Below are 16161 nucleotides of genomic sequence, written 5' to 3'. Positions count from 1 at the left end.
AGAAAAGAAGGATGGTGTAGAAGAAATTATCAAGATTTTGGTAAGGAATTTAGTATTTCTTTAAACCTCTTAAGGTGTATTTTTAGACAAAAAAAATATTAAATTGATAATTTGTGATTTCGCGTGTTCTTGCATGCCTTTATGTTTGTAGGCTTAATAAGTTGAATTGTTCTTGATTTCAAGCATGCTATGTGATTTATAGACACTTGATGATTTGCATGTAATTAAAATAATATGAAACCGATAAGATTACCTGAAAAACAAAAGAAACAAAAAAAAGTGGAATGAAGCATGAATGGTCCGAAGTATGTATCTGTATTGACATGCATAATGCATCAAGTGTCTTGTTAGACTTTTTATCTTTGAGGGGTACCTATTCCCCTAACTACATTCGGGGTATTTATTTTTCCCTCCCCCATTAGGTCTGGAAAGACGTAAGAGAACCACTCCCTGTGGATAATGGCGTACTCTCTGACGAGAGTGGTGATGCAAATACCTGTTAGGGGTCCCCTTTGGCTAAGTACTATCGTGACTATAGAATACCAGATAGAACCACTATGACTAGTACGACTGTGGTCATAGATCATGCAATGGTTGTGAAAGTCGAAAATGCACTTGAGTAAATTGCCGTTATTTGTATATGATCTGGTCATTCCACTTGGGTAGTCGGAAATCTGTATCTGTCTTAAGAGATGTAAGTTGTAATGACTTCGTGAAGTATGACACGAAAATCTAAGCATTTCATGATTTATTTGATTTTCTCTATTATCTAGTATGATGTGTGTTTATTTTGATTATATTAACGTGATGTTTTTTTCTGTACTAAAAAAATTATTTTCATAAAGTAAGATAAGTCTAAAAAGTAACCAAATGGTAAGTATTTATGTTAGAATAATTTACTTTAAAAATATTATGAAGTTATTTAAATACTGTTTTCCTTACTAAACATATGGAACTCACTCGTTCCATGCCCCCCCAGATAAGGAAGAAAATGAGAAACCGCCAACTGACCTACCCATTGAAGTTTATGAGAATCCTATGGATCTGCAAAACTTGAGTGCATGATCGTTCTCATACTCTGATGAGTCCAATAGCATAGTAAAAGAAGTGGCCCTCGTTTGTATTTTGACTTTTATATTTTGTAGCCACTTTTGGCCTCAATTATATATGTAATTAGAACTCTTATTTGTAAGAAATTTATATTAATTTGCTCTGCTGCATATAATTTTTATCATACACTCGTAATTCTGTTTTTGTATATGACATCTACATGCCTTAATTAGCATTGGGATGTCACAGTCGTAGTGATGGTTCATTGATGGTATTAACCCGCAAGCACAACAACAACTCATTTAGTGTTTGGTAATGGGGACCAAGTGGAGATAATGGTGTTGTTCGATCAACACAACAAGAATAATACACTTTTAAGCTATAATAATGCATTTTTCTCTTCTTTTCTTTTATTTTTTTTTTACATAATGGAGCGATGACATAAGCATTATTGATGTAGTATATGTAGAAATTCAGTTTAGCTAGGAGGAAGATTAAGCTAGCTAGCTACTCAAATTTATTTAAATTTCAAATGAGATTTTTGTATAGAATTTAATACATAAGGATACGCTCTTCCAATCTTAAAATTAAAATTTAGGGTAATGGCATTAAGGAATAATATTTTCCTCAAAGAAAATCTCGATCTAATCAAAATATCTTAAATAATTAATATTTTTATTAATATGAATAGTATGCGTGTATCTGGAAAAATACGCTAAAATTATAAATATATTGATTAATTATTTCGTTGGATTTATTTTGGGTTCTACTAATTGATAGATATATAGAATAATCTATCTTTGTTCCCTATATTTTAAAAGACAAAAAAATTATAGTCACATATATACTACCAATTCAAAGTGTTGATGAAAAGTATATGTTGACACTTGCAACTAGCTCCTTTAAGTAGTTTGGACAGTATCTTGTTTAATTTGCTAAATATTTCATATTATTGTGATACAATAGCCATGCTATCTAAATAGCAAGTAGAATAAGTATTGCTTTATATGGATACACACAGATATATAATCTTTAACTTCTTTTCGTTATTTATATGTACACCAGCATAAAATCTATAGCATATCATAATTATCTTAAAGGTTGGAATCAGTAATAGAGGATGGATTGTTTCCTTCTATTTTTTTTTTTAACATAACTTTGCCATCTTCTTGTTTTCTCAATCTCTATTGGGGTTGTTAGATGTATTGTTGACCGTACTTCTCGTTATGTTTGTAATGGTTAATTACTATTGATAAATTTTATTTCAATTTTTTTTAAAAAAGTTAATTATCTTAAAGGCAAATATGGATTGTCAAAGTTCAGAAGGCATATATTTTAATATCATACTAGAATAATTTTGCTTACTGGAAGAGAGAAAACACCTTTATATTATTACTGCATAAAATTGGTAGGAAACATGTCTTTGATTTCTTTAGGAGTTTTTTGGCTATTACATAAGTCAATACAAAAGTAATCATATACATTACTTTTATTATTATTTTTTAAAATTAAATTACACTAATCGTTCCTTAACAATATCTATAGTATTTCTTCTCTTTATAAAAAATTTTGGATTCAAATTGTACATCCTCATATATTTTCTTTAGGAGATCGTGCTAACTAATTAATTATATGTATGAATTGTCACTATAGAGATTTAAATCCTAAATTTTATTTTCATATTTTAGAATTAATAAATTTTTTGAAAGTAATATAGCTCTTAACAATAACACACAATTTACAAAACCAGCCATAAGGTATGCCTATATGCCAAAACAAACCACTAACATCATCTAAAATACATGAGACCTTAGAGTATAAAACAAGAGCATCATATAAAAAGTGGCATAAACAACCATAAAATAGTCTACTTTACATTACACATCTAAAACAACTTACTACATGTGTAAGTGTGATGATAAATATCTTATAGATTGTGAGAATTGGAGCAAGCATTTTATTGTGATTGCATGTCTATAAGCCCCAACATTTTCTATATCTTTTTTAGCTATATGTGCACTAAAAAGAAAAAAAAAACAACTAAAAAAGTGCACATATTGTTGGGACCAAAACAAAGACTTTTACGGTTGAAATGCAAACAATCTTAATTGGAGGACTATATTGTAAATTTACCAAAAGCAATATCAATATTCTATATGATAAAAATGGGATGCTTAGTACAAAGGATGGGTGACCTATTTATATGCAATTCTAATAGCCTAATTATATGCAATATCTATCTTCCATTTCATTGCCATGTTTTACTGCCTTAAGACAAACTAATTTAAAGTTTTGTTTTCTCTCTCTCTATCTCTCTCTCTTTTTAACTAACCCTCCACATAAAAGGAAAATTAATTAAATATTCTAGCAATCTTCCCGTTCAATTTATTTTTTTTACACACCTACATATATAAGAGAGAGTAAATATATACATGCATTATAGTGAATGGTTTTATAAAAGTGTAGCCTTGCAACAATTCACTGATTAAATTTTGTAAATTACTTTACCTTTAACCTTAAGATCTTTCCATATGTCCTATTAAAAGCATAACATTTCTAGAGATGATTTGGGCACTCTATTTGCAGTTTTAATCTAACCTTACATGGTATATTCAATGTTCCACTTCACATCCGTTATTAATAATCTTCAACCCTTGTCTCATTATATATATATATCATCTCGCTCTTTGGCCAGATAGACCAAACACCATGACTAAAAAGATGGTTAAACTTAACTATATCATTAAAAACTCCACCAAAAAAGCCACTTTCAAGAAAAGGAAGAAGGGGTTGGTGAAGAAAGTGAGTGAACATAACAAAACACATATGTTGATTGAGAAAAAAAAATGTCTTTACTTTAGTTTTGCCATCTATACATGCTTTTCAAATATAAAACCATTATAGGCTTCCTCATTCTTTTCCGTTTTGATTATATATGAAGTTTATGTTTTAAAAGAACATGATGGGTAGGGTAGAATTATAATTAATTGGTCTGAGTGGATTTTTTTTTTATTTCAGAAAAGAAAGAAAACAATCTTATCATTTGTGTAGTTGCATGTATTTGACTGAAAGCAAAAATACATAATTTTCTTCTTCTTATCCTTCTTTCATTTGCTTTATTATGTATCTTAAATATTTTTCATCACATATGATCTTCAAATAAATCTTTTTTTTCAAAATAATTACTTATTGTTTACTATAGCTCCATGAAAAAAATATCAAATGAAATAATGCAGGAAAGAGTAGATATACAGATGGACTATAGTGAAACATTAGCTCTTAATTAAAAGGGACAATCATGATTAAAGGAATTTTGTATAAGTGCAGCCCTGCAACAACTCACTAATTAAATTTTATGAAACATTTCCTTAAATCAAAATATTTTCCCATATTCCCTATTAAATACATAGCATTTTGGAAATGATTTCAACACTCCACTTCCAGTTTTAGAATGCAGTACATCTAACCTCACAGGATATATTCAGTGTTTTACTCCCCATCCTTTACTAATATTCTTCAATCCTTGTCTCATTCTATATATAACAATTTCCTCTCTTAGGCCATATATGACAAAAGACCAAGAGTAAAAAGAAAGTTAAGTTTGTCTATATCACCAAATGACCCCACAAGAAAAACCACATTCAAGAAAAAGAAGAAGGGCCTGATGAAGAAAGTGAGTGAACTGAGTAGTCTCTACGACGTTAAAGCCTATGCAATCATTTACAGCCCCTATGACTCGCAACCAGAGGTTTGGCCTTCTTTTTTAGGAGCCTAACGCGTGCTTGTTGACTTTCAGAGGATGCCTGAGATGGAGTAAAACAAGAATATGGTGAATCGAGAGAGCTTTTTACACTAAAGGATCACCTAGACAACTGATGAATTGAAAAACCAGTGCAAGGATAATTGTGAGAAGGAGAACACGTAGGTCATGCTCTAAAGTCTTATTGGGAAGCCCCTCCACCAACTCAACCTCATTGATCTCAACGATTTGGGTTGGCTTATCGAATAACACCTTAAAAAAATCCAGAAGAGGACAAAAACACTTAGCAAGTCACTTCAGCCTCGGGGGACCACCAGACGAAGGAGTCATAAATGATCCTTGGGAGACGTCATCTCAAATCAAGGAGTCTATTCCGAGAGTTATCTTTGCCCTAAAGATATGGCGACATTACCTGTATGGTCAGACTTTTGAAATCTACACTGACCATAAGAGTCTCAAGTATATCTTCTCTCAGCAGAAGTTAAACATGAGGCAAAGGCACTAGATTGATCTTCTGAAGGATTACAATTAAAAGATCATTTATCACACCGAGAGAGGGAAGTTGAGCCCTTGTTATGTAGGACATTTTTTGATCATCGAGCACATTGGACCTGTGGCATACCACCTCGCTCTATCTCGAGAGTTTGTGGGTCTTCATGATGTCTTTCACATCTCGATGCTTAAGAGGTACCATCCTGATCCTTATCATATTATTCCTCATAATGAGGTGCAGGTACAGGTTGACATGACTTATGAAGAGGTTTTTGTGGACATTCTTGGGTGAACCGACAAGGTCTTGGACAACAAGAAAATTCCCATGGTGAAAGTACGATGGCAACATCATACCCTAGACGAAGCCACGTGGGAGTTAGCGGGTGAGATGAGGGAGAAGTTCCCGAAATTATTCGAGACAAATTTGGGGACAAAATTTTTTTATTCTGTTCTTTGGCGACATTAAACTTATTAATTTACTCTATTTAATATTTATCGTATTTTGTAATTTTGGTTGATTTTTATTTATTTTACTTTTATTTAATTTTAATTAATTTAATTTAATTTATTTTATTATTATTTAATTTTAAGTCTAACTCATCCAATCAATTATAGAAATTTGAAAGAAATAAAAAAAAGGCAAAATGGGAAGAAACTCTTGAGGGGAAACAGATTGGCTGCACGAGTGCTGGGCACTGTGCATGCGCACATGCATGCACAACAGCCACGGGACGTGCGCACAATGTGCACGTTCCATCCGCGTGCATGATGCAGGGTCAGAACCTGCTCGAATCTTATCGCGCCCAGGCGGGTTGTCTTCGCGTCACCATACGCGCGGATCGGCCTTGTGCGCCTGGGTGCTGTGTACAGGCTAGCCCCTACGCACGTGGTAGGAGTCCTATGTACCTGCAGGCTAGCATACAGCACACTGGCCTGGGCATTGCCACCTCGGGCAGTGCATCATTTCTGCCCCAGGCGACGTGTTGCTGCCACTTGTGAAAGAGGCTCTCCTCCCTCATTTTTGGTGCCAAATATCTTTTTCTCCTCTCTCTTCACTAGATTTCACCACTTGGCGTGAATTCAACGGTTCCAAAATTCTATAACTTGCCCTTCCCCTTCCATTTCTCCCAACACTTCTATTCTTCTATTTTTCAAGATTTAGAGAGAGAGATAATAGTCTAGTGAGAGAAAAAGCGAAAGAAAGGAAAACGGTAAAGGAGAAAACATCGATATTTTGGTAAAAAATGTAGTATTTCTTTCGACATGTTAAGGAGTATTTTTTTATAAACTAATTATTGTGATTTTACCTGTTTTTTTATGCCTTTGTGTTTAAATAAGTCGAATTATTCTTATTTTCAAGCATGCTATGTGAATTAAAGACACTTGATGAATTGCATATAATAAATATAAAATGTAACCAGTATAATTGCCTAGTAAAAATAAAAAGTAAAAAAATAATAAAAGGAAAACAAAAATAGAAAAGTGGAATGAAGCTTGTATAGTGTGAAGTGTATTTGTATTGACATGAATGTTGCATCAAGTGTCTCGTTAGGCTCTCTATTGCTTAGGGGTATCTGTTCCCCTAGCTCTTTGGGGTATCTTTTTCCTCCTTCCTCTATCTGGTTTGGAAAGACGTAAGAGAACCACTCCCAATGGAGGACGACGTACCCTCTAACGAGAGTGGTATTGCACTATCTGTAGGGGTCACCCGTGGCTAAGTAATATTGTTACTATAGATATCTGTTAGGGCGACTATAGCTGGTACAGTTGTGGTCGTAGATCGTTCCACTTTTTGGCTAGCCAAAAATGGGCTTGAGCAAATTGTCATATCTGTATCTAATTTGGTCATTCCACTTTGGTAGTTGGAAATCTGTATCTGCCTTCAGAGAGGAAAGTTGTAACAACTTCGCGAAGCATGACATGAAGATCAGAGCATTTCATGATTTATTTGATTTTCTCTATTATTCGGCATGATGTATGTTTGATTGTCTATATGAACGTACTGTTTTCTTAATAAACAAATTATTTTCATAATATGAGATAAGTATACGAGGCAGTTAAATGGGTGTCAGAATAATGAGTGCATGATAAAATTTTATGCAGTGGAACAATTAATATAAATTCCTTACAAATATATATATGAGTTCCAATTATATAAATATAACTGAGGCCTGAAGTGGCTATAGAATACAAAAACAAAACATAAAAGAATGCCACTTCTTTCACTATGCTATTGAAATCATCAGATTGAGAAACTAATCTTGCACTCAAATTTTGTGGATCCAAGGGATCCTCATAGACTTCCAAGTATAGGTTAGCTTGCGGTTCCTCATTTTCTTCCTCATCTGGGGGGCATGGAAAGAGTGAGTTTCATATGGTTAGTAAGAAAAACAGTATTAAATTAACATCGTAAGGTTTTAAAGGTGAATTATTTTAACTTAAAAGCTTACCATTTAGCCACATCATAGACCAATCTTACATTATGAAAATAATTAATTTATTAAGAAACAACGCATTAATATGAACAAATCAAATATTCATCATGCCAGATAATAATGAAAATCAAATAAATCATGAAATTCTCATATTTTCGTGTCATGCTTTCCGAAGTGTTACAACTTCCATTTCTGAAGGCAGATACAGATTTCCAATTACCCAGGTGGAATGACTAGATCAAATACAAGTATGATAATTTGCTCAAGCCCATTTCTGGCTGGCCAAACCATAGTACGATCTACAATCACGGTCGTACCAACCATAGTGGCCCGATTTGATATCTACAGTCACAACAACACTTAGCTAAGGGTGACCCCTAACAGATATTCGCGTTACCACTCTCGTTAAAGGGTACACTGTCATCCACTAGGAGCAGTTCTCTTACGTATTTCCAGACCAAATGGGGGAGGGAGAAATAGATACCCCGAAGGGCTAGGGGAACAGATACCACTCAGAGATAAAAAGCCTAATGAGACACTTTATTCAATATGCATATCAAGACACATATATTTTGGACCATTCAGGCTTCATTCCACTTTTCTATTTTCTTTTTCTTTTTATTCTTTATTTTTACCAAGCAATAATAACGACTTCATATTATATTTTATTATACGCAAATCATCAAGTGTATATTACTCACATAATATACTTAAAAACAAGAATAATTCGACTTATCTGAACTACAAATGCAAAGGCATACAAGCAGGCAAAATCACAATCATCATGTTTAATAGTTTTATTTTATCTAAAAATATTCCTTAAGACATTAAAAGAAATACTAAATTCCTTCTCAAAACCTTGATGTTTTCTCTTTCACCGTTTTTCTTTTCTTTTCCTCCTCTCACTAGATTATTCTCTCTCTCTCTCCTTTTTTCTCTAAGTCTAGAAAAATGGAAGAATGGAAGAGTGGGGAAGAATAGGATGGGAAGGCCTATTTATAAAATTTTAGAACGGTTGGATTTACATCAAGTGGAAAAATTTGATGAAGAGAGAGGAGAAAAAGAGCTCGACACAAAAAATGAGGGAGGAGGGCCGCCTCTAGCTACTAGGCCACCGCTCGAGGTGACAGCAGTGCACTGCAGGCTATCCTGCAGGTGCACAGGCCTCCTACCATGCATAAGGCCTATCTGCGCGGCATCCGCGTAGGCGACTCTGCTTCCTCGTGGGATTTCTTCTTGTTTCGCTATTTTTATGATTTTTCTAAATTTTTCTAAAACTAAATTAAATAAAATCAAATGCAAATTAAATAATAAATACTCAAAATTTCATAAAATGAAATAAAAACAAAATAATGAAAAATCAACCAGATTTACGAATTACAATAAATAATACGCAGTGTAATTTAAATAAGTTTAATGCGGCCAAAGGGCCGAACAAATAGGATTTTCTAAATTAATTAAGCACAACAATGGGCAGGGTGTTACAAATACCAGGCTAGTATCATTTGTTTATTGAAAGAGAGATAACACTTTTATATTTTTACTGCATTAAATTGGCAGGAAATATATTTTTGATTTCTTTATGAATTTTGCGGCTATTACAAAAATCAATATAAAAGTATTCAGATATATTACTTTTATTATAACATTTTAAAATTGAATCATACTAATCTTTCCTTAACAATATGATTGGTATTTTTTCTCTTCATAAGAGATTTTAGATTCAAATTGTGCATTTTTGTAGATTATCTTTAAGAGGTTATGTCATCTAATTAATGAAATGTATAAATTATTATTAAAAAATCTAAATCCTAAATTTCAATTCTATATTTTAAAAGTAATATTTTTCTGAAAAGTAATATACCTTTTACCCATAACAAGTAGATTTTTAAAACCAACCATAAGGAATGCTTATATAGCAAAATCAACCAATAGCATCATCTAAAATACATGAGACCTTGGAGCATAAAATAATAGCAAAAAAAAGGCATAAATAACAACAACATAGTTTAAACACTACATTACACATCTAAAACAACTTCCTATATCTCTATGTGTGATGATGTTTAACAGCAATATGAAAGGGTTATTCGAGACACTTAACTGTTTAAACTAGTTGACGTATAATTGATTAATTTTGGTTGTGTGTGAATTTCATATTGTATGTATAGAAGCTCCAAGGATCATGCCTATATGAGTTAATGGATACCTTATAGATTTTAAGAATTGGAACAAGCGTTCCTTTGGCTATATGCGCACTTAAAAGAAAAAAAACAACTAAAAGCACACATATCACCCACACCACCAAAGATCTCCAAGCTTTTACCAATATCCTCTCAAACCCATTCGTTCCTCTCTTCCACGCAGCTTTGTTGCTCCCTCTCACTCAATCACAGACACTTGAAAATAGTGCATATCTACTAGAGCTTTACAACTCTGTAAACATTTGTTGTATAATCCCCCTTCATAGCCTCATACCAATACATCAAAAGGTAAGTTACATTTCAGCAAAGAATTCTTTCATGAGTTAGATATAGCTATTTATGTTTTAACTATATATATGCATATATGTACTTATACTGAAATTTTTATGTTTTTAACTTGTTTATTTCTAAAATAATTTATTTTGATTTATCTTGTAACAATTAACTATTTCAATATTTTAGAAATTGTAAAAGGAAGTGAATGGCAGAATATTGGAGCTTATGTACATTTGAGATAGTCAATTGATGAAGATTGCATAAGCTTAAACCATCACCCAATCTTCTAAATATCTAATAAAGCACATAGTCACTTGTAGAAATTGAACTAATCATCCTCCCTATTTCATCATCAACTTGAGTAAAGAGATCTATTTGCTATTTGAATAAATGCTAACTCCTATTTCTCATATTTGTTTGACGACATCCTAAAAAGTTCAAATTTTCACAGAATACTATAAAATAAAAAAGAGAGTTTGAAAAAAAAGACATGCCTCCTTACACAACTTTCTCTTCAGCATGGTGAATTGATAAGCCAAGTAGGAAACAAATTTGAAAAATATCAACAGTCTTGACATCAAAACTACTGAAAATGATTTCACTTATAGTTAAACTCAACTTCAAGCTTAGAGACTTCAATTACTTGGTGAATTAATAAGCCTAAGTAAGTAAAAAATCTCGAAAACATCCATACTTAATTGGATCAGGACCTATTGAAGCCAAGTATTGGTGATTTTAGTGAGTAATATAGCTTTTGTAATAGCTTTACCTAGGATTTCGAACTAGTGGTGAATAAGGAGATGATGGCTGCTAAGGAGTGATTTAAGATGAATTGTATTGTTCTTGGAGTACCACATTGAATAAGAAGATTTTTTATTAGCTTTGACTATTTCTCTAGCCCTCTGGATGGGTTTATGATGCTCTAACATTGGTTCTAACTAGCCAATGAAAGAGACTATTTAGTGGGTATGTATACATACCATTAGAACTCGTACAATGATGGTTTACATTGATTCTTCTATTTTGTTTATTTAGCTATTGTTTCACCTTTAAAGGTTACAGAGTTCTTACTTTTCTACTTATGTTATTGTATAATGCTCAATTTGACACTTTTTAAGTTTTTACTTTTTCTTATAGGAGATAATTGAAGCTAATATAAAGGGTAAATTAATGAGTATGTTGAATATGGTCATTTTTTTTAATTTCTACACTTACACTTAAGAGAGTGAGTAGATAATCAGAGTTGTCTATGGTTAGAACAAGTTAACTGAGCTGGTGAATTAACGTGGCATCAAGCTTGCAATAAGGATCTAATACATGGAGATTTTTCTTTGAAGAAAAGAAAATGAAGGGGATTGGTTGCAATTAAGGTTATAGGAGGATTATAAAAATTATCAAAGTATATATTTAACTTTTCTTGTCTACTTGTATAAGATCTTAATATAGTTATTAATTGAAAATTATATATATGATTTTAGTTTGAAATCGATATAAAAATAAATATACAGATATAAAGAATGAAATGTAATATGTTTTTACATGTATATATGTGTATTATTAATTTTGATTTGCAGGCCTTCTGAAATCAAAGAAGATACTTTGAAACTTTGTTGTGACTTGGGAACGGATTATTAGTATGTCTAGATTAGAAGAGTATAAAAAACAAATACAGGATTACATTTGAAATGTTTGCAAATCATTATAATTAGCTAAAGAGCAAGTCTTATATATATATGTATAAAGTGAGTCAAAAGAAAAGGTGTGCGTATATAATTGTGGTACGATGATGGTAATTAAGGAAGTGGCTATGAATCCAGTTCCTGGTGTGTGGCTAATTTATTGTATATATAAAAATAAAGATGTATGTAACATGCTCATCACATTGTGGGCTTGAGTTCCAAATGCACATTTTCAATTCAAAAATGAATCTCCCGATAAGTTGACTTAGGCAGACGGTAAAAAAGGAGAGCAATTATATATGCAGGTATATATATATGTATTACACTTTTTTGAATATTAAATGCTAGATGCAGAATATTTTATTTAAATCTTTAATTGTATATAGAAAAAATATATACACATATGATATTTAGTGCATCAAACCATGTGTATAGTATATAATTTGAAATAATTTAGAATGCACCACATTTTACCTTACATTGTATATTCTATTATATTAAAATGCTCCACCCCCCATTCCTTATTAATAGCTATTCAACCATTGTATAATTTTATATCTACCCACTCCCGCCCCTTGGGCACACATGATAAAATACCATGACTAGAAAGAACGTTAACCTTGCTTATATCACTAACAACTCTGCAAGAAATGCCACATTCAAGAAAAGGAAGAATGAGCTGATGAAGAAAGTGAGCGAACTTAGCACTCTTTGCGATATCAAAGCCTGTGAAATTATTTACAGCCCTTATGACTTGCAACCAGATCTTTGGTTTTTCCCTCTCAGAGCCCAACACGTGCTTGTTGACTTTAAGAGGATGCCCGAGATGGAGCAGAGCAAGAAGATGGTGCATCAAGAAAGCTTCATGCACCAGAGGGTCAGTAAGGCAACAGACCAACTAAAAAAGAAGCGCAATGATAATTGCAAGAAGGAGATAACAGATATCATGATATACTTGAGTGATCCGGTAGAACAAGTGAAACATTTGGCAATAGTGCTAAGGATACTTCGAAGAGCCAAGTTGCATGCAAAGTTCATTAGATGTGAGTTTTGGTTAGATCAAATAGCATTCTTGGCCCATATTGTGTCAAAAGATGGGGTATCTGTTAACCTAGCAAAGGTAGAGGCAATGGTAAAGTAAGAGGATGGAAACACTCAGCAAGTCACCTCAGCCTCAGGAGGCGACAGACGGAGGAGTAATGAAGGGTCCTAGTGAGACTTTCACTCAAATCTAGGAGGATTCTATGGTGCAAAAGTTGTAGTAGCTGTAGATGCGGTTCGTTGATGGGATGAATCCTCACGCATAGTAACAGCCTTATGTAGGGTCTAATGGGGAACATGCAGAGGTGATGGTGCCATTCACAAATCAGAACAACCAGAATAATTGATTGATATGGTCCAGTGTGTTTAATTACCTTTAGGAATTGAGTATTATGATATTTAATTTTGAATATTTTGGGGGTGTTGTTGGAGATGTACTTTAAATAACCAATTAAATTCCACCATAGATCAGTTTTTTAATCGTTATAGTCATCGTCCAAATTGTTGTAGCTGTCATCATCACAGTCATAGTCGTTGGATCACATACATGCATGTACTTAGATTGCTTTATGTTATGATTTTCTTTAGATTAATCTTCACCTCAATATTTTATATTTTATGTGCTAGTCCTACTCTTCATTCTTTAATTTCTCCCTTTCCCTGGCTTGACGTGTCTGCATTACTATTTGTTAAAATATATGCATGCTCAATATAAATTTATGCTATCAGAATGCTCTTTTCTCTTCTTTCTTTTCTTTTTTTATACACAATTGAGAGAGGACAGAAGCATTATTGATGCATTATATGTAGAAATTCAGTTTAGTTAGGAGGAAGATTAAGCTAGCTAGATACTCAAATTTGTTTAGATTTCAAATGAGATGTTTGTATAAAATTTAATAAATATGATGCGCTCTCCAGATCATAAAATTAAAATTTGGGATAATGGCATTAAGGAATAATATTTTCCTCAAAGAAAATTCCGATATAATCCAAATACCTAAAATAATTAATATTTTGATTAATCTGAAATTTAAATATAATTCTAAAAATTTTATTTTAGTCAAAACATGCAATATTTTAAATAACTTAAATATATTGGAGAATCTCTAACGATCATAAATAAAATTTCACGATGCAACTATTTTGTTCAGAATATGGAAAAAAACTGAAATAAATAATTTTCAAACTCAACAATCTGTGAATTGTTAACTAATACTTTATGCAAGAAGAAATGTACAATATATACAAATACATATTTAAATATATACAATCACATAGAATAATAAATATAGAAAAAAAATTTTGACGGCTAATTTCAAACACTTTAAGCAATTAATATTTTGAATTTCTTTTACATATATAAATACTCAAAAATCAATGATATATAGTTTCTTACTACTAAAAAAAATGTTACTAATATAAAACAAGACCATATTTAATTCCAGTGACACAAACTACAACATTAAAATTTTTTCAATATTATAGTATGTTACTCTAGTAAGTATAGTATGATGTTACAATTGATTCTTAATTGGTGGTAGGTGTAGGAGATCAAGACACATAATTAAGTTTGATTTGGAAGGAGATGACCACATTAGTTGATGATTAAGAGTAATAACTGTGAGTGTGTATAAGATAAGGAGGTGTGTATGGTTGCCATGTATGATTAATTTCAAGTGTGAATGCATGCTGGGATAATGCAAGAGAGAGTAGGTATATAAGTGCATTACAATGAATCAATAACTTGTAATTAAAAGAGAGGATTGGATGATTTTAGATAAGTGCAGCCTTTCATTATTTTATTAATTAAATTTTGTGAAATACATTCCTTAAATGACAAGATTTTCCCACACCCTCTATTAAAGACATAATATTTTTGGAGATAATTTGAACATTTCACTTGCAATTTTAAAATGCACCACATCTTACCTTACATGGTATATTCTACTATATTAAAATGCTCCACTCCCCATTCCTTACTAATAACTATTCAATGTTTGTCTCATTCTATATATACACTCACTTACTCCTTGGACAGACACAACAAAACACTATGGCTAGAAAAAAGGTTAAACTCGCTTATATCACTAACGACTCTGCAAGAAAAGCCATGTTCAAAAAAAGGAAGAAGGGATTGATGAAAAAAGTGAGTGAACTAAGCACTATCTGCGATGTCAAAGCCTGTGCAATCATTTACAACCCCTATGATTCAAAACAAGAGGTTTTGCCTTCCCTTTTCGGAGCCCAATGCGTACTTGCTGATTTTAAGAGGTTGCCCAAGATGGAGCAAAGCAAGAAGATGGTGAATCAAGAGACCTTCTTGTGCCAAAAGATCTCCAAGGCAATAGATCAACTAAAGAAACAGTGCAAGGACAATCACGAGAAAGAGATCACGCATATCATGTTCCAAAGTCTTATCGGGAAGCCCCTCCACCAACTCAACCTTGTTAATCTCAACAATTTTGGTTGGTTTATTGAACAATGCCTCAAAGAAATCCAAAAGAGTATTGGAACACTTTGGAAGTCACCTTAGCCTCAAGAGGCCACAGACGCAGGAGTGATGAAGGATCCCAAGGAGACATTCACTAAGATCACAGAGGATCACCCGGTGCAGATGTTGCAGTAGCTACAGACGTGGTTCATTGATGGGATGAACCCGCAAGCACATCAGCAACCACCTAGAGCAGATGGGGAATAGGCATAAATGATGGTGCCATTCACCCATAAGAACAACCAAAATAATGGACTGATATGGTCTAGTGCATTTAACTGCCCTTAGGAATCGAGTATTATGATATTTAATTTTAAATTTTTTGGAGTGTTGTTGGAGATGTACTTTAAATAACCAATTACATTCCACCACAAAGATATGTTGTCGGTTTCTTAGTCATCGTAGCGTCGCCTTAATAGTTGTAGTCATCATAATAGTTATAACTGTCACTATCATAGTTGTAGTCGTCGAGTCACATGCATACATGTACTTGGATTACTTTGAATTATGATTTTCTTTAGATTAATCTTCTCTTTAATATTTTAATATCTTGTACTAGTACTACTCTTCGTTCTTTAATTTCTCTCTTCCCCCTGCTTGACGTGGCTACAACTATTTGTTAAAATACCTGCATGCTCAATGTAATTTTAAGCTATTATAATGCATTTTTCTCTTCTTTTCTTTTCTGTTTTGTTTTACATAATGGAGTGATGACATAAGAATTATTGATGTA

General features: G+C 32.5%; 2 pseudogenes; both read left to right on the top strand.

Annotated features, from left to right (window-relative positions):
- The first annotated feature begins 12494 nt into the window (after window positions 1-12494).
- On the top strand, window positions 12495-13037 carry LOC148268919 (agamous-like MADS-box protein AGL80 pseudogene; annotated as a pseudogene).
- Window positions 13038-14990: 1953 nt separating this feature from the next.
- Window positions 14991-15470, top strand: LOC148268918 (agamous-like MADS-box protein AGL80 pseudogene; annotated as a pseudogene).
- Window positions 15471-16161: the final 691 nt, after the last annotated feature.

Source organism: Carica papaya, chromosome 2 (genome assembly GCF_054855325.1).
Source record: "Carica papaya isolate Zhongbai chromosome 2, ASM5485532v1, whole genome shotgun sequence".
NCBI lineage: Eukaryota > Viridiplantae > Streptophyta > Magnoliopsida > Brassicales > Caricaceae > Carica > Carica papaya.
The sequence above is the reverse complement of the archived record's forward strand: the minus strand, read 5'-3'. Positions and strand labels throughout refer to the sequence as shown.